Source organism: Marmota monax, unplaced genomic scaffold, assembly GCF_021218885.2.
Source record: "Marmota monax isolate L192 unplaced genomic scaffold, Marmota_monax_Labrador192_F-V1.1 WCK01_AAM20220418_F8-fsc00048, whole genome shotgun sequence".
Lineage (NCBI taxonomy): Eukaryota > Metazoa > Chordata > Mammalia > Rodentia > Sciuridae > Marmota > Marmota monax.
In genome coordinates this window covers 9,615,900-9,637,137 of record NW_026694895.1, presented here as the reverse complement: position 1 = coordinate 9,637,137, position 21,238 = coordinate 9,615,900, and the positions used below count along the sequence as shown (strand labels likewise).

Genomic DNA, 21,238 nt, shown 5'->3' with positions numbered 1-21,238 from the left:
GATTTGTATCAATAATTTTTACTATTGATTCATTTTCTTTAATAAAATTAATCAGAATTTTCTACTTCATCATGAGTAAGTTTCAGTAAGCTACATTTTTCTAGGAATTTGTTCATCTATATCTTCAGATATATTGGCAAGAAGTTGTTTTAATAATCTCTTATTTTTATAGCATTGCTAATTACATAGTTTCTGATGTTATCAGTTTTTCATGCATGCCTCCCTTTCTCCCTCTCCCTCCTTATTACTTTTTAGTAAATCTCTTCAGAAGTTTCTAAATGTCTTTAGAATTTGGAGGGTATAATTTTAACATTATTGTTACTTCTATTTAGTTTTTCTCCATAATTCATTATCTTCTTAACTGTTTACTTTCTTGTGGTTTTCAAAGTTTACTTTGTTTTTCCTTAAAATTATTCTACCGCATTCTCAGGGAATTAATTTTCATCCTTCTTTCCCATAGTAGATACTTAGGTTATAAAGTTCTCATCGAATGTTGTTTTTGCTATACACCACAGAGCATACTGAAATTATGGTTATTATTTTGTTCTGAATATTTAGTTCCAATTCCCATTCTGAATTATTTTGAGGGATTCTTCTTATTTACAGATCAATTGGATTATTTCCATTTACTGTTTTGTGTTGAATTTTAATTAAATCTCATTGTTAGTAAATGTATTATTTGTAATATCAAGTACAAATCGTTGAGCCTTAACTTTTACCCTTGTATATGATCAGACTTAGCATGTGTTCCATTTTGGAAATGTACTTGAATATAAACATTTTCCTATTGATGTTGCAGATGCATTTTGACATTGTCTCTTTGCCTTTCAATTACTGTGCTGTATAAAATGTCTCTCATCTTGGGGTATTTGTTATTTAGTTATACTTGTCCAGTTTTGTATGCATTTTGAGGATATTAGTTGTATACAAATGGGAAATTATAATATCCTTTAGGTAAATTAAGCTTTTATCCATTTTAATGATCATCTTCTAGTAATATTTATTTTGACTAACATTTATGTAATTTTGGGTTATATTTGCAATGAATATCTTTTTCTTTCTTGAACTTATATTTATGTTATATATGTGTTTTAAAAAACATAGCTAACTTTTAAAAATCAACTCCACAGTTTGTATCTTTTCACTGGATAATATAGTATATTTACATTTATTTTAATCACTGTTATATTTGCATTTACATCTAATATTTTTTTGTTTTTAAGTTCCCATTTCTTTTTCTTTCCTTTATTGCCTGACATTTATATTATTCCTTATTCTTTTTTCCCCCCATTCACTTCTTTTGTTTTTACTAGTTTGGAATTTGTGCACTCTATTTTTAGGTGATTACACTAGAAATGTTTTCATGTGCACTTTTCAATTTACTTACTGTTTAACCAAACAAAACAAAGACCTTAAAACAAAACATTTTAACCTGACCATACTTTCCCAAATTTGTATTTCTCTATATTTAATTTTGTCATTTTTAATTATATTTTCTTACATAATTATAATTGTAATGTTCATGTTGCTTATATTTACCCACATTTTCACCATCTTTTCTCCCTCATCATTCCACTTGCATTTCACATCTTCCACCTATTGTTATTTTCTTTTTTCCTAAAAGTATATTCAGTGAGGATATTAAAATAATAAAGCCTTTCAGTCTTTATTTATTTCTAAATAACCTTATTTTACTATTATTCCTAGAAGTTATTTGTTTCCTGGCATAGAATTCTAGTAGATGAGTGAATTTCTTTTAGTGCATTGAAGATATTAATTTCACTTTGTTCTGGCTTTTGTTATTTCCTTCAAGAATTTAGTTATTAGTCTCTCAGTCCTTTGAATGTAATTTTTCAGCTCTTGGAATATTTGCTTTTTGAAAGATCTTGTTCTTTTCTTTCATTTTTCTGTACATTTCAGTATATTTATTTATTCTGGTGGGATTCATTGGAATTCTTGAATGTTTGGTTGAGGTTATTTTTTTAACCAGATATGGAAAATTTGCAGTATATCCTTTAGTTTTGTTAGAATTCTAATTCAAGTATATGTAAGATCCTCTCATGTTACTTTACATGTCTGTTTACCTCTCAGGATTCTATTTAGCAAGATTTATTAACTTCTCCATTTCAGTTCAGAATTAAAATTCTCTTTTCAGCTACATTGAAGTTACTGTTCGCCCTATTCATTGTTTTGTTTTGCTTTGCTTTAATGATCACATCCTTCACAGTTTAAGAAATTTTCTTCTTTCTGAATTCATGTTCTTTTTATGTTGTTAAGCCTTTTATTTCTTAAACCATTAATCATATTTATAGTGTATGTATAGTGTGTAGTGTATAATAATTCTAATACTTGCCAGTTTCTTAGTGATTTCTGCTGTTTATTTGTTTAACAGTATCATATTAATCAATTTAAATTATTTTTTTCTATCTTGAGCTTCTCATTTTTTTTTGAGAACATATTCTTATACCTGTGATAAATGTGGAATTTTCAAGAGAATATTGTGTTTGTTTCTATCAGATACTTGAGAACAGTATTAATATAACTGTTAGTATAGTGCCACTTTGAATTCTTGGCTTAAGATTTTGTGGCCTGAACAAGTAGTACGGATTGAGACTACAAACTTCACTGCTATCTTGTGATTATAAATTCACAAGAGGGGATTTACTTTTCTCATCCACTTTGTGCCAAAGTTCTGTGCAGGCAGTTTTCTTTGCATGTTCTGTAGGGAAAAGGGCAGGGAACAGGAGACAGGAAGTGGGTTACAGGTAGTATTGCATTATCTTAAAAGACTAGTCTGTAAACACAGACTGTCAGAATTTGCATTTTGGACTAGAGTAAATTACTTAACCTTTCTGCACTTCACTGACTTGATTCCGAAGTCGAGAATTATAATGGTGCTTTTAAAATGCCCTTTTCTCAGGATTAAATTGATATCTTTGAAGTATTTAGAATATAGTAACTTTTGTAAGTGTTTTCCTATTTTCGTTATGGTCAGCATTGTTGTGCCAGCTTACTATTACCCTAAGTGGAAACATTTTCTGGTCCCACCTCTGTGGAAGACTTGGTTTTACATGTTCCACCTTTTGAGGCAAGAAAAATTAATACTCAAGTTTAACTGATTCAGCACATATCCTCAAGGTAATAACAAATTTATGATCTTCATGTAAGCATTTAAAAAACAGGTTTTTACTTAATTGTGTCCTTGGTATTCTCTACTTCTTTCATTAGCTCACAGGTATATTTAAGAGAGATTTTTATCTGGTATTTTAGTTAATTTTAATTAGTACTCAAGTTACAAGAAATAAAAGTTCATTGTACAGCTTGTAAATTCCAAAACCAAGACCAAAATTTGTTAGGGTCTGTAAACAAGTCAAGATGGCGCCTGGCATTTTGCCAGAGGGAGTCGTTTGTGAAGTAATGCCAGCGAGCCATTAAGTGTGGAGATTCCTTATTGGTTGACTGCTGTATCTAGTTTATGTTAATTAAGATAAGCTGTGTGTAATGTATATATACCCCTCCTGTCCTACAATAAAGGGCTCTCACTCCTGCTGTATCAATGTACACAAGTTGTTCGTCACCCCCCCCCCCCCCCCCCCCCCGTTAGTTTGCCCAGCCAGCCGGGCTGCGGCAAAAATTCAAAATTGATTCTGACCATGTATCTAAAGAAGGAGCTAGACAATAGATATAAGCAGACTCTTCCAAATTTATATTTCTGCAGAAATTTATATTTCTCTTTATTTGAGCAACTCATTCAAAATATACATATGATTTTAGTGCTAATACAATAGCATTTTTTTTATCAAATAGAAAAGAACAAAAGGAAACAAACTATTTAAAAGCCAATATTGAGAAACAATTAAGAATTCAGATGCATTCATATTTTTTACTGGCAAGAATGTTAATTGCCACAGCTCCTATGCAGAGCTATTTTTATATATTTGTTTGTTCATATACATACATATATGTATATTTACATATAAACCTAAATAATTTTCATGAGATGTAAATTTCAATTATAATAATTTATAAAAATAAAGGTATACATTGAGTTTTAATAATAAGAGTGATCTTGTATTACTTTATAGAAAATTAGAGTATTGGAAGGATGTAATTGTCTCACAATAAGAGAATGACTTGAGTTAAAAGTGGCATATCCATGTAATGAAATGCTAGATAGAAATTGTAAAAGATGTGTTGGAATATAGTTATGACATAAAAATAGTTCATGTTAAAGCTGATTTAAACTAAAATACATAGTCAGACTTTTTTTTTTTAATATTTATTTTTTAGTTTTCGGCAGACACAACATCTTTGTTTGTATGTGGTGCTGAGGATCGAACCCGGGCCGCACGAATGCCAGGTGAGCGCGCTACCACTTGAGCCACATCCCCAGCCCATAGTCAAACTTTTTAAAAAGCATTGATTATAACCTTCTCAGAGGTTAGCAAATTATATACATTAAAAATGTATGGTTTTCTGTGTATCAGTTATACTTAAATAAAGCTGTGCATTTTTTGAAAAGGTCAAAGGTAGTATCTCTTGGGAAAGAAGGTCATATAATTTTTAAACATTTTTTTTTCTTTTTTATATTTTCAACAAATAGCATGCTATTAAATTAGAAAAATAATAATTTACAATTGCTTACCACATTATATTTTACTTTCTTAAGTTACTGAAGATTAATATATATTTCCAGTAATTGTTTAAATGTTTATATTTTAAGCATAGAAAGCACACCAGTTAAATAATAGAAATGATAATTCTGAAGGGTTTGTTGTTGTTATTGTTGGCACTGGGAATTGAACCCAGGAATGCTTAAACACAGAACCACATTCCCAGCCCTTTTAATTTGAGTCAGGGCCTCACTAAGTTCCTGAGGCTTGTCTGGAACTTGAGATTCTTTCTACTGCCTCATCCTCCCAAGTTACTGAGATTACAGGCGTGAACCACCATGTCTGGCATCTGAAGATAATTTTAACAGTTTTAATTTATCAGGTACTTTTCTGTTGCTTCACAAAAGCTAGCACATTTAATTCTTAGAATAGCTTTATGAGTTACGCATTATTAACCTCTAATTCATGGTGAGATGAACCCAACTCAGTGAATGTAACTGGATTTTAAAAAGCTAAGTGATTCATTGGTTACATAGCTAATGAGAGATTGAGCCAGAAATCAATCCAAGTTTGCCTGATTGTTTTACAATTTGTCTGTCTCTTTTCTGCTAGCATTTCTAAAGCTATTCTGTAAATGTTAATAGCACATGTTAACAGGAATAGAAATTAATGTATATTAATTCTGTTTTTTGGTTTCCATACCCACTTTGGAATTTTTTAGACCCTTGGTTTTTACTTTACAGTATTGTTGTTAAGAAGACCAGTCAGCATATTTCAGATTCTTTTTTTGTACATAAGAGTTCCCCCATCCAATCTCTGGAAGTTTTTAGGATCTCTGTTTTTCTTAGTGTGCTATACTTTCTAAATGATACACCTTTCTGTTCAATTTTCATATTTTGGTCTGGGTACTATATAAATATTTTATGTGAAAATGAATTTAATGTATTTTTGTTTGTTTGTTTTGTGGTGGTGCTGAGGATTGAACCCCAGGGCCTTGTGCATGCAAGGCAAGCACTCTACCAATTGAGCTATGTCCCCAGCCCTTTATTTATTTTTAATTACTGTATTTGTCTTCTAATGTTAGTATTAGTGATGCAGCAGCATCCTTATGTACTTAATTGGATGTTGATCCTCCTAGACTAGTCCTCTAATTGTCTTTATCTATCATTCATTTCTCTGTCATTTTGTTCTACCTTGTGAGAGAGTTCTTCACCATTATATTTTGACCCTCATTTTCTAAATGTATACTATTTTAATAGCTTCTGATAAATCTTTTTTGTACTCTGGGAGTTTCTTTTCATGCAGAATGGTGGTATCATAAACCTTACTTAATCCCACTTTTTATACAAGGTACCTTACCTTACTCTCAGCTCTTTTTGGCATCTAAGTCCAAGCCTGCCCTGATTTCAGCTTACTAGAGAATAAAAGTTTAGTCATCTAAAAAACCAGTTGCCTGTCTCCAAAGAGTAGTTGGGACTAAATGTGTTCACTCCCACTACCAAATCCTTCCATTTGAAGTCTTTCCCCACACCTCTCTATCCAGAAATACAATTCTTGAGTTTTACTGAGGTTTTGCTTCTTATTGGTCTCTCCCCTGCTCCCAGGTTTCTCTCTCTCTCTCTCTCTCTCTCTCTCTCTCTCTCTCTCTCTCTCTCTCTCTCTCTCTCTCTCCCCCCTTCCTCCCCCCTCTTCTTTTTCCCTTTTCCTCTCCCCTTTAGCATCTGTCTGGCCTTCCCTTTCTTCTTTCTTTCCTTCCCTTCCTTTACCTCCTTCTTTCTCTTAGTTTCCTCCCTCCCAGTTTCCATTCCTCTCTCTCTCCCTCTCTTTCCCTTATGTTGTCTCTCTCCCTAACACCCTTCACTCTCATCTTTATCACCCCCTGAGGTTATCTGTAATCTATCCAAATTCTAAAATTCTGTTGACATCTTTTATGTTTTTGTCTCACAACTTTGTTGTTATTTTCTTTGTGTTATAATTTTTAAAAATACTTAAATGTATTTATTGTCATTGAAATAGTGTTTCAAGAAGGAATGGAGATGAAAACATGTTTAACATACTGAAAATTTATTAATACTGTGGACACACGTTCATGACTATGATTTTTTCTCCATTTATTCAAGTTATTGTTTAATTCACTCAATTAAGTTAATGTTTGTCTTAATAAATATTTGATGCATCTCTGAATAAATAGCAGTCGAAATAATGCAACTTTTCCTTTTTGTTTGAAATGTATTATCTACCACTTTTTTATTTTCTACCTAGTTGTTACTTAATGGTGTTGCTTTAGGATATTTAAATGAAAATATTAAATCATCAATTCTATAATTTCTGAGCATATTTTTTTAGATTTTATAGTGTACAATCATTTTATCATAATATTTGTCACCATCTAATATTAGTTCGTTGTTTATGTCCTTTTCAATTTGAAAAAATATTCAAGATCATTATAAATTATAGTGATTATTTAATATCCTTATTTTATTCCTGATTTGTGAATAGTGTTTTACTATTGGAAATATTACTGACTTCTGTTTTGAAATAGTTCATTAATTTTGGAGTATCAAAATAAATAATGACAGTAACGAATTATAGCTAAATGAATTAAAAATAGTAATCCAAATATATTTAGATAAATAGAAATAAGGGGAAAAAGGAAAATTTCTTCTAAACAGAAGAATGCCAGCTATTAAATGTAGAAAGAATAACGGAAGTAGTAAATCACCTTTATTTGCAACAATTGTAATAATTGATTCAACAAGTCACCAGTTGATGCTAAAATTATTGGTGAACAATTTTTAGTATTAGTCTATTCACATGATCTCAAAAGTCTCACCTCACATATTTCTTTTTTATCAGGGAGGAAAAAATACCTTTAAAATGAAGAAATCTGGCAGATATCCTCTTAACCAAAATATTTAACTTCACAGCACTAATAAAGGACAGTCTAACCTTGTGTTTCCTATAATTTAATGCACCATAGAAGGAAAAAAATTCCACTTGTCATATTCCCGCCAATACCATTTAACTTTAATATTAAGGAATTAACCAGATATATTCAAATTGAGGAATATTCTGAAAAACAAGTGACTTGGAGTCTTCCAAAATGTCAGTAATTTAAAAAATTAAACAAAGCTGTAGAATTGTTATATGAGAAAGGAAAATGAAGACTAAATATACCTTAAATTGAAAAAAGAAAAAAAATAGCAGAAATAGCCAAAGATTTTCTTGGGCACTTTAGAGACAAATGATAAAACATAAATATGTATTATAAGTTATATTAAATGTCAGTGTTAATACCCTGAATGTGTAGGAGAATGTCATTGTTCTTAGGAGATCCAATTTGTACAACTTTCAAATGGTTTAGCCAAAAATAATTATATGTGTATGTATATATATAAACACAAAAGAGAGAAAGAAAGGAGAAAAACCAATTTGGAAAGAAGGAAAGACTAATGTGGCAAGAAGGTGGAGATTAATTGAACTAAATGAAAGGTAGGCTGGGCCCTTTGGCATTAGCTATAAGCCCAGCAACTCAGGAGATTGAGGCAGGAGGATGGCAAGTTCGAGGCCATCCTCAGCAACTTAGTGATACCCTTTCTCAAAATAAAATACACCAGGTCAGGGGATGTGGCTCAGTGGTAGAATAACCTGGCTTCAATCCTTAGTACCGCAAAAATAAATAAGTAGATAGACAGTAATTTGGCTCTTCTCTGGGTATACTGTAACTAGAACTTTCCTGAGAAATTTCTTTGAATAAGTTAGAAAATAGAAATATATTGTTGTAACTCGGATATGTAATGTCATAAAATTTAAATCTCACTTTCCTATACCTAGAACTATACTCCTTAGTAGTAATTCTTTCTTGCTTTAGGTCATTGTTTTGTTTTTTTCTCCCTGAATATGTGTTTGTGTGTATGTGTTTCTAAAAACATACATGCATTTGTATAAACCTTTGGGTTTCTACTAAAATCCTATTCCCCAAGGCATCTTCTTTGCATGTGTAGTTATTATTAGTAGTTCTTCTCTGACATAAAATCCTAAACTAGAATGTTCTTTCCTTCTTTAAAAAACTATGTCACCTACTAACTTTCCTACATGACCATTTCCTAAAATGGTCTAACAAAACATTGTATCAAATACTTTCACTTGGTAAAAAATGAATGTTTATTAATTTTTAACATACTGCAAAGTAAACTAGAGGTGAAGAATTATCACATGAATCTCTTTGTAATTCATGGTTTCCAGTATGTAACAAAAAATAGTCTTAAGTGCTAGTTCTCTTAACAAATTTGCAATTTTTACATTTTATTGTTGAGTCATGTCTACTTTGTTGCCCACTTATGATTATTCCAATCATATTTTGTTCATATGCTTATTCCAATTATATTGTTTATGGCTTGATCAGTCTCATTTGGTATACTATATTGATGAACTTGGTGCGGGCGATGGAATAACTTTCAGTCTGGACTCACAAATTCTAGGAAAACCAGTTCTTCTACTGACTAACTCTAAACTCAGTCAAGTGTTTGGGTATCTAAATGTCTAGTACTGTATTGTCTTCTAAAACTTCCAGTAGACAAGGTAACAATCACTAATATTAACTTCTATTTTAGCATACAGTGGGAAGGCCTTGTCTTCCATTATTATGTGGCTTCTGCAGGTATTTGCTGCCATACTGTAGCTAGAAGTTGTTTCTCTGTCATGCCACTTCTAATGTTTGAAATGCAGTTGGAGTTGAATTAAGAGATGTGACCTGCAGCTTTTTAAAAAAAATAATATTCTGTGATTTAGTGTTTGATGCTTCCATTTTGCTTAAATAGTGACAGATGCATTGTTATTTTATCTGCTAGGAATATTATCTTGTGAAAAATATTTGTATTGATAGTATATGTACTCTTAAATTTTGGTATTTCTGGCATTAACTATTAACAGCTTCTAATCACTCCAATTAAAAAGTTGTTGACATTCCCATTTAGTTGGAGAAATAAAGGATAGAGGAACTTAAAATGCCACATTAGAGCAACCATTTCATTGCTTCTTTTCCAGAGGAATGTAGTAGCCACAGTACACCTTATTCTGTTATGAACAACCCCATTTCAGCATGGAAGCAACTGCTAGGAAGTTAATCGATAGGACAGAATGGTGAAACTAGATTAATAACTGATATGCATATCACTTTGCTTTTGTACCCCATTTTCCTGTGAGTAATCTGAAGATAACTATGCATACCCATACCATTTGATAAACATAGCGCAATACACACTTTGATTTGCCACTGTTTATCCTAGTAGTTATTACAAAGTAATATTGTTTTCTTTTAGAAAGTACCAAAAAAGAAAAACAAGAAAATAAAAATTACATGTAATTGTACCATCACAAATAAGCATTTTGATCCTATCCTCTCAGATTTTTCTTTTTGTAAATTTTTATTTTTTAAATGACTTTGTATTGTGACTGCAATTTTGTTATTTGATTTTATTCATTAGCAATATATTGTAAACATCTTTCCATATTTTTCAACTTTCTTCTGTACTTTTTTTTTTTTTTTTTTGGGTACCAGCAGTTGAACCAATGGGCGCTTAATCACTGAGCCACATCCCCAGCCCTTTTTTCATTTTTATTTAGAGAGTTGCTAAGTGCTTTGCTGAGTTCCCTAGTGCCTCACTAAGTTGTGGAAGCTGACTTTGAACTTGCAATCCTCCTACCTCAACCTCCCAGCTGCTGGGATTACAGGTACACCCTACCACACTCGGCTGCACTATTATTTTTTTTTTTCTTTTTTTTTTTTTTAATTTTTTGATATTTATTTTTCAAGTATTGGCAGACACAACATCTTTGTTTGTATGTGGTGCTGAGGATTTTTGATAACTGTATAATATTGTGTAGTGATTCTCACTTATTTAAATAGCTTCCATTGTTGATTTAAAATTTGACTTATTTAAACAGCTTCCATTGTTGCTTTAAAATTTTTATTAAACCAGTGCTCTGATGACACTGACAAAATAAATTTTTAAATAAAAAAATATAATTCTTATGTAAAGAGGATTTAAATTTTCTATTTTTGCACTTATTGCCAAAGTACTTTTTCTTATGTATTCTATACTTGGTTTATACTATAGTTTAATTTTTAGAGAAATCAGTAAGGAATGTAGCTAGTTTAAATACTGTCTGAAAACTTGAAGCAAACTGAAAAAATTGTGGGCTAAAGATATGAATATGAGATCTGGAAATGTCTGCTATCAGTAGAATTATATTAGGAATTACAGGAATAACTTCCAAGTAATACCTATGTAGCAGCACAGTGCAGTTTACGGATAAATAAAAGGTATGAGCTTCTTCACTTTGAGTATCTCTTATCTAAAATGATTGAGATCAGACATGTTTCAGATTTCTAATTTTTTTAAATTTAATTTTTTTTACACATGGAGTATGGGAAGAATACTTGAACTCTAGATAGGGCAGAGGGGTTGGAGGGAAGGGAGGGGGCAGGGGCTTAGCAATAATGGTGGAATGTGATAGACATCGAAGACATGAATTGGTGTGAACATACTTTATATACAGAGAGATGAAAAATTGTGTTCTATATGTGTAATAAGAATTGTAATGCACTCTGCTGTCATGTATTTAAAAAATAAAATCAATAAAAACAATCTTAACATATTATTAACATCTTCCCATAGTACTATATCTATTTACCTAACTTTTTAAGTTAAATGCAGTGAGTCTTGTATTTGAGTAAAACTACATTTGAATTGTGTTTTTAGTTAAATATATCAGTCTTTTATGTTTTATGGCTTTCCTTCATGTATGAAAGGAACCCTCTATTGCAGTAGTAGAAATATCTTTCTATATTCTGCCCTAGAGATTTTATCATCTCTATTTTCTACCTTTAAATATATATCGCTATGTTTTTTTTTAATTTAGCTAATATTGCCTTCTCCATATACACAAACAAGGAGCATATTAGAAATGCTAGTTTCCTTTTAGCTTATCACCATGATAGAGAAGGCACTACTGGTACTCAATGGTCAAGACCAGTGATGTCTGCTAGACTCATCCCTCAACAAAGAATTCCAGAGGCCTACTTGGTTTTGGAATGTTCTGCCAGATATCAGAAATCTTACTATTGCTTTCTGCCAACAACATAGCAAATCTATACTCTATCAATTATAAATAAAAACAGCAATGAAATTCATCCATTACTGCTTTAAAGATTAACTGATTTTTAAAAAAAATAATACCTGAGTATGAGGAGAAATTTTGTATTTCATGTGCTAAGGTAGATATGTAGATTAGTACAACTCTTTTGTTATTGTTATTCATTATTGATTGCCCTTTTCCTTAGTAGTATATGCCTATTTTATTGGTACAATACCTCTCAAATATAACTGAAACAAATTAGAATATTTTAAGCACTCTATTTTTTGCATTATTTCTCTTCATTGGATACTATTTGCACTGATTGCTCACATTGACCTTTTTCTTTTGAATTGCTGGTTCCACTTTTATGTCCATCAATTCTTATTCATGTAGGTTTTCATTAATAATACTGTTGGCTCTCTTGGGCCTCTACTATACACACATAGATAGGCCTGACCACAGAGGCTCTATGGCAGGAGTGGGCTAAGAAGCAGTAAGTTTCAAATACTGCATATGATAAACTGGTCAAATAAAAAATTCAGTCTTTTTCACTACAAGAGTTAAATGTTATTCCTTATTTCATCTTTTCATATAATAAACATGAGATAATATAATTTGAGTGCTAAGTATCCAAAAGATTGATAAAGATACAGTATACAAATAATTTTTCATAAATATAGTTTTTCATAAAAAACAAAAAGCTGAAAGAGGCATAATTTTAAAGCATCTTTAAAATTATGATGAGAAGGTAGATAATATAGCTTCTGCAGAATTTTAATAACATGCAGGAAAAAATCTCTTATGGCTGTTTCTTCTTTCCTTTGTGAATTTAAAAATGGAGTTCATGCAAAGGGCTAAGATATACATAGCTTCAATTTGTAGCCTTTTAAAAATTATATTTTATCTATGAAGAGAACTTAAGCTATTTAGAATAATCGTCATATTACATTACTTTAAGTAATTTCCCACTTACCATGTCTCTCAGCTAGACCTTACATAGAGGATAGATAGAAATCCGTTGTACATAGTTGCCAGTTCAGAATATAGCCATATTTTTTAAAGCCAGATGAACAAAGTATAAAGTTAATATGCCTTTAAAATAGACCAAAGTACACACTTGGATGAAGAAATAATTTCCCTCTACACATAAAAGAACACCTGTGTGTAAGCTAGTTGCTACCACTGCTGCCATTGCCAATCATCATCATCATCATCATCATCATCACCATCATCATCATCATGCTTATTGAGTGGTTGACTCTGTCAGTCAATAGTCTATATGCTTTAAATTAAATGAGATAATCTCATTTAATTCCCATAAGAATCTAATAAGATACATATTATTGTCCTCATTTTGCAAATCTAGAAACTGAAGCAATGAAAATTCAAGTAATTTGCTGAAATTGTCAGAATAAAAATCAAATTGACTGAATTAACATTTTATGCTTACAGCGTACTGCATTCTCAGAGAGAAGAGAGAAAGAGAGATAAATTGATTTTGATCTGCTCTAGCACATAAGAAAAAAAGTACTAAGTCCTGAGAAATCTTCACCATAAACCCCTTCTTCTATATATTTTTAAAATAGACATTACCAGTATTCCCCTATAGCCCCCAAGAGTGGTCACCACTATTTCCCAGCATTCATCACAGTGTCAAGCTCATAGATAACAAGGAGGAAATATTCAGAGAAAATGAGTAAAACTCTGTAATAAAGTTCTCATGGATTGACTAAAATAATGACTGACGTAATTTCATTCTGCCAAATAAATTAGTTTTAAAATATGCCCCCCAAATTACAAAAAAAATTAATTTGCCATTTGTTGCAATAAGTCAGTTATATTTTCAAAATAATTGTTAATCATTTTAGCTTCAGAATTATTCGCACTAAAACATTTCTGGTATTAGTTTAATGTTACAAATGCTCTTGCTTGGTGTTTGTCAAACTCTATAGAGTACACATGGAATAAAATTTAATATTTTTATTTTCTTTCTCAAGCTGACATTTCCTCAGATCACCTAAGGGTTGGTTTCATCCCCAAGTAATTTATATAAGGTAAAAATATGATGTTCAACTTATTTTCAACAAATTCATTTAAACTTAACACATACCGTGTAATGCACCAATTACAAGCATACAATTCAATGCTTTTTGATATATTCAAAGCATTGTAAAACAATCAGGTATATCATGTTTACATTACAAAATGTAAAAAAACAAAACCCATACACTCATTACTGATTGCTCCAAATTCTTCCCTGACCTGCCTCTGAACCTTAAAGCCATCACCAATGTACTGGCTTTCCCTGTAGACTTGCCTATCCTAAACATTTCATAAGAATGGAACATATGATACGTGGTCTTTTAGGACCGCATTTTTTCACTTAGCATAATGTTTTCAAGAATCTTGTGTATTGTACTATATACCCTAACTTTATTACATTTTGTTAGTAAATAGTTTTACATTGTATATATACAGCATATTTTGTTCATCCATGGACATTTGGGTTGTTTCCACTATTCAGAGTAACATTTCTCTGAATATTATGTACTGTTTTTTTGTGTGATTGTTTATTTATTTCTCTTGGGTGTATATCCACTAGAATTGCTAGGTAACTTTATATTTAACATTTTAAGGAACTTCCAAACTTTTCTGAAGGATCTGAATCATTTTACATTTCTAATAGTAACTTAGGAGGATCCCAGTTTCTCCCATGTACTTACTAATATTTGTTATTATCTGTCTTACTGTGGCCTTTTTGATGAATATGAAGTGGTATCTCATTGTTTTGATTTTCATTTCCCTACTGCATAATGATGTAGAATATCTTTTCCTGTACTTACAGTGAGTGGTTTTATAACTTCTTTGGGGAAATGTCTATTTAAATCCTTTGCCCATTTTTCAATTGGGTTGTCTTGATTACATATTTTTTTAAGTTGGACACAATACCTTTATTTTATTTTTTTAATATTGTTCAGTTGTCAATGGATCTTTATTTTATTTATTTATATGTGGTGCTGAGGATCAAACGCAGCACCTCGCCTGTGCTAGGTGTGCACTCTACTGCTGAGCCACAACCCCAGCTCCTTGATTAATGAGTTTTAAGAAATATTTATATATTCTGAATACAAGTTCTTTATCTATCAGATATATGATCTACAATTATTTTCTCCCATTATGTGGGTTATCTTTTCACTTTCATAATGGCATCCTGTTTATTGGTACAAAACTTCCTATTCTGATGAAGCTCAATTTATCATTTTTCTGTTGTTGATTGTACTTTTTATGTTATATCTAAAACAGGAATTAGGTAATAAAGATGCATTCTTATATTTTATTTAACATTGTGTAGTTTTAGCTTTTACTTTAAGGTTTATGATCCACTTTGAGTTAATTTTTGTGCTTTCTATATGAAAGGGGTTCAGCTTCATTCTTTTTCATGTGCTTTTCCAGTCAACCCAACAACATTGGTTGAAAAAAATATTTTTTACATTGAATGGTCTCAGTACCCTTATCAATAAGCAGTTGACTAACTGCTAGAGTGCAATTTTTGTCTCTTTGATCTGTCCATACATTTATGTCTTATACTTTAACCACTACCATCTTGTTTTTCCTGCATCCTTCTCGGTAAGTTTGAATGGTGAATTGTGAGTTTTCTAACTTTGTTCCTCTTTTTCTTGTTTTGGTTATTCCTGCATTTCCATATGTGAAATTCTAATCTTCTTATAAAATTGTATAAATTCGCTAGCTAGGGTTTTGATAGGGGTTGCATTGAATCTGTAGGATAATTTCAGGAAATTGACTTCTTAATATAAATTCTAGTAATTCATAGGTGTAATTTGTCTTTCCATTTTTTTAGGTTTTAATTATTGTCTCTCAGATTGCTTTATAGCATAAGTCTTACATTTTTTGATTAAATTTTATCCTATACATATTTTCTCTTTCAGACTATTATAAATGGAATTGCATTCTAAATGCCACTGTCATTTCTTTCTAGAGTATTAACACATAGTTACTTTTTGTACCTTGTTCTTGTATCATGCTACCTTATGGAACTCATTTATTCATTCTAGTGATATTTTTGTGGATTCTTTAGGATTTTTTGCATATAAATCATGTCATCTGTAAATAAAGATTGATTTAATTATTCCTTTTAAATCTCTTTTTTGCCCAATTACCCAATACAGTGTTGAATACAAGTGGCAAAAGTTTATTTTAGGGAGAAGAATGCAATGTCTCACCAAGAAATACAATTTTTAAAAAATATTTGTTTTTTAGTTATAGTTGGACACAATACCTTTATTTATTTATTTTTATATGGTGCTGAGGATCGAACCCGGGGCCTCGTACACGCTAGGCGAGCACTCTACAACTGAGCCACAACCCAGCCCAAGAAATTCAATTTAAACTGTGACTTTTTGTAGATGTCTTTTATCAGATTGAGAAAATTCCCTTAAATCCCAAGTATGTTGAGTATGAATATTAAGTCAGTTATTACTGAATTTTACACTGGATTCAAAATTTTGTATATTAGAATCCACATCACGTGAAGACTGACCAAAATGTCCTTCAATTATAGTAACAACATAGCCTGGTACTTTCACTTTCTAGTTCTTTTAACTTGGACAACTTTAATTTGTACCAGTTTTTTGAATTACAAAACTGGATTTGATACTAGTGCCTAACTGATAGGGCTTAAATTATTGCAAATAAACCTTACAAATAGCACTTGTCCCTTGTATACACTTAGATATAGTATAGTTGTTATTAAGAATATGTATCATTTATATATGAATTAGTCCTAATATTTTTTCACATTTATAGCTTATGTAGAAAATCACTTCTTTAAAAATTAACATGTCTTATTCAATACTTTATTTTATTCTCTCTCTCTCTCTCTCTCTCTCTCTCTCTCTCTCTCTCTCTTTAACAATGAAGCATGTTTCTCTTTGTAGCATACTTATCTATGGCTACATATCTAGTCTCTACAAATTTTGGAAATGTATGACTTAAAAACACTTGTTCAATTTGGGAGTGGTTTGTAAGTTGGTCTGGTTTTCGGTTTTGCTCTACCTGAGCTTACAGATGAATTCTTCAGCACATGCTCTATTTCAAAAGCCATGTACTATGTCTTGAAAAAGCTTGAGGAGAAGCATCTTCCCATGTTTGGTATACAGTTAACTAAGCTACTTCCTTAGACAGCATGACTGAGTAGCTATAGAAAGCAACACATCTTGCCACAAGGACTAAATTCATTAATTACATCCTAAAATTTTAAAAACTACATTTCTAGGCTTTTTATATCCGAGTAGAAAAAAACAGAACCACCATTTTGTGTTGTGAGAATTCCTTTGGCCAAAGAAAAGGGGGATAGATAGGTAGATGGTATGGGTTTTTTAAAAAAATATATCTATTATAATTTATATATAAGAATAATTTTATTAATTTATTTATGTATTTATTTATTTTAGAAAAGGAAAATTTCAGGGCTCTGAGTAGAATTTTTAAAGTTAAAGTGCTTGGACTTCTTTGGAGTCTGAGAGCATCAGTTTCCACATATTAATTTCTTTACATTGTGGAAAACCATTGCATATAATTTACTGTCATCTAATAGGGATTTAATACTATTTTAAGTCATTTTTTTAAAACTCTAGACCTAACTGACATCCTCATTTTTATAGGAAATAATTTTATGGAGTCATTTTTAACAGAAATCCTAATTCACAAATAATACAAAGATGGAGAACACTGATAATAGTAACTACAAAATTCTGGTGTTAATACAGTTTTCTCTTTAGTCCCTCACTAAATTTATTGACTGTTAACGTAGTTTTCTAATAGTTCAGCACACAAAACTTCAGAAGCAATACTTGATTATGGAAATTTTTCAAAGTATTTTGATAAAAAAGAGAAAAACTGCATTGATGAATTTAAACATGAGAGATACAAATGATAAAATGACAGTAAATCATAATAGATGGACTGGATTTGTCAAGTAGAGTTAAAATTATTCTTTGCCTTCTTATGAAGTCAGGAGTGTATATGATATATTAGAATGCTTTTTTTCAAAAGTGGGTAAATATATATATTAGAATGCTTTTATTTAAAAGTAGTTAAAGTTTTACAACTTTTCACATTTGAAGAACTACAGTTACTTAGAAAATTAGTCATGTCAATCACTTCATTTCCTAAGAACTTCATAAATTAGGTATTTTGTTTTCTTAACTTTTTCCTCAGAATGACTTGATAAAACTAATAACTATCTTTACCCATTCATTAAATTGACTATCTTTTGCCTATATTTAGTAAAATATGCTGAGTTAGACTCAACTAGAGTCAATAATCATGTTAAACATAATAAGAATGTGAAAGCAACATTTGTAAACTGTGAAGTGCTATAGAGTTCTTCCTTGGCAGTTTTCATCACTTTAAAGCTATTCTTTATTTTACCTTTTAACTGTTGGCTTTCTTTCCTAAGTGACATAGAGTAAGTAAATATCAGGGGAAACATGAGGCCAAATGACTTGTCCAAAGACAAGGATGACTAACCATATCCAGTAATTTTGTGATCTCACCAACTTTGTTCTTTTCCATTCTTCTATTTCTTCTATTCCTAATGGATTTTGCAATTTTTCTTTGATTTATCACATTTGCAAATACATAATAAGTACTTATGAAATATTCTAGCATTATGACGAATTTTTAGTTTTAAACTATTATAAGAAGCTTTTCAAATTTTTTAAATTACGAGTGTTAGCTGAACAGACATATTTAAAGAAAATTACTATGATATGCATTAACATGAGAAGATTCAAAACTGGTAACTCAGTTCTACTATAATCCAAATGAGAAATGTACACAACTTATGGGACCTTGAAAGTACGGAAAATGTTAGAAACAATATAGGTATAAATTCAACACTGTTTGAATTCACTAGCTAAACTTGGAGTCTTGTAAAAGAAGATAGTTATCAAAGATGATTCTGAGGTTTCTAGCCATGTACATTTTGATTTTATTAACCTAAGGCATAGAACAAATGTCAAAGTAGGATTGAGCGTGAATAATACAATTGTGTTTTGATTATTTTCATTCTGCATTTTACTGCATGATGTCTAGTTAGAAATTTCCATAGGAAAATTGAAAATAGATCTCTACACTCTTCACACATAAGAAGTTATGCCTAGGAAACAGATTCTGAATAGATAGGCGTTTACTTCATTAAAAGGTGTAAGCGATACACAGTGGAGCATGATTGTAATCCAGGTGACTCAGTAGCCTGAATCAGGAGAATCACAAGTTCAAAGTTAGCCTGAGCAACTTAGCCAGACCCTGTCTCAAAATATAACAAAACATAAACGTATGGGAATATAGCTCAGTGGCAAATACCCCTGGTTTCAGTCCCCAATACTGTAAAATCAATAAATAAAATAGATTAAAGTTCCCAAGGGAAATATCTATGCAGGACGAAGACTCCTAAGAACTAAAACTTATGGGAATATATGTAAAGTTGAGCAGTAGGAGAGAATCCAGTGAAGGAAAAACTAATTCCAAAAATAATACATCTCTACTGTAAATTAAAGCAAATTACTGAAAGACTTTGAAAGAAAGAGTTCTTCCCTGGAGTGTTAATTTCTTCTGTATCTTTCCAATCATTTTTCTTCCACTTATAAGTATTACTGTATTCTATTTCAGTATAGATGCAATTTTTTTTTTTACATTTTAATCTTTACGAAATCAGGAGTCATTTTGCAACCGATGTATGTGTTAAATTTCATGGATTTTTTTTTTATTAACATTGGCATAGAATTAAAACCATTGGAAAAGAGATATAAGTCAATTAGGGGTATATGTGCATGTTTATGATATATCAAATAAATGTAGTATATTCATTCCTTTGTATCTTTGTATCCCATATCCACAAATTTAGCCATGTGCAGATGAAAAATATTTCTGGGAAAATGTGTCTGTACTGAACATGTAAAGACTTTTTTCTTGTCATTATCCACTGAATAATACAGTACAGCAACTTTTTTACAGAGCATTTATATTGTTATTAGGTGTTACACGTAATGATGATTAAAAGAGATGATTTAAAGAATACAAGATGATGTTCATAGGTTATATGCAAATTTTATATAAAATCTAGAATCCCTAGACTTTGATATCTGCAAGGGGGCCTGGAACTAATCCTTAGAGGCTATTGTTGGATGTGTGTAAATAAAAGAGTTATATCATACACACATACACACACATACACATTATATATATATGTGTATATATGTGTATATATATGTATATATATGTGTGTATATATGTGTATATATATATTATATATATATGTGTATATATGTGTATATATATATATATATATATATATATATATATATATATATATATATATATACACACACATTACACACACACAACACCTATTTTTTATACAAGTGGGGTCAGGCTTTTATAAATACATACTATTCAAAAACATGCTCTTTACACATTTTTAAATTATAGAAATTTAATTACATATAAAAGTATAAGTTTTATCAATTATAAGACATAGTTTTTCATATTTTAACATCTCTGAATCCAGGTCGATCACTTCTAGCATCTTAGACTTGATGAAAAGTAATGAATTCTTTGTCTTTGCTATATATTATTCCTTATTTAAGTGCTGACAAGCTATATTGCTAATATACATACCTTATGAAAATAAGGTTATATTTGTCACTTTAAATTTATTTTCCTTATGATAAACTTAGACTTCTTTCTTAATGGAAAATGTGATCGTGACAAACATAGTGTATAAATTCTATTTTTTTTTCCTTTTTGCTGAAATACCTTTCTTGAGTTTTTACTTTCCCACTCAGACTTCAGGACTCAGCTTTGGTATCATCTTGAAAGATTATTTTCAACCTCAAAGATGTGTCCTCTATATCCTGATGCTCTCCTATGCTTAACCCCTTTTAGTATTTATCACTATGTATTGTAGATAACTTATTTATTATTCTGTCTCTCACACTAGGTTTCCTTGAGGTCTAGGACTGTGCAGCTAACACTGTGCTTATTATAGCCAATAGATATTTACTTAATAGCTCAATAAGTATTGAAATAATGAATAAGGCTATAAAAGTTTTGTTTCCCAATGTTTCTTTTAAAGACGGGCAATGAATAGTTCTTCGCTGTACTGAAAAAGAAAGTAGAATGAGAGATATATTTAGCTACATGACTAGCTTAGATGGATAGGGAAAATATAAGTACAGTAATAAATGTTTAAGAGATCTGTTAAGTAACCAAAGAAGGCATTGAGAACAGTAGGTCAAGAAGTAGGTAACTTTACAAAGGAAAAATTACTAATGGTTTTGGATAAGGCAATATAATTTTAGTTTTCAATATTTAGTTTTAAATATTAACTTTTCATGCATGATAACCAGAGTGCTCATGCTAGCTCTCATCTTTAGTACATGCTTTCTGCCTGGTGCTTCCCT

General features: G+C 30.7%; 1 protein-coding gene across 6 annotated transcripts in view; it reads left to right on the top strand.

Moving 5' to 3' along the window:
- Positions 1–21,238, top strand: part of Mbd5 (methyl-CpG binding domain protein 5) — a 416,793-nt gene that overhangs the window by 74,248 nt on the left and 321,307 nt on the right. For all 6 annotated transcript variants that reach the window (XM_046426967.2, XM_058573479.1, XM_058573478.1 and 3 more), the window contains exon 2: positions 4,291–4,360. The gene's annotated coding sequence lies outside the window, so the exon portion shown is untranslated. The remainder of the gene's footprint in view (positions 1–4,290; positions 4,361–21,238) is intronic.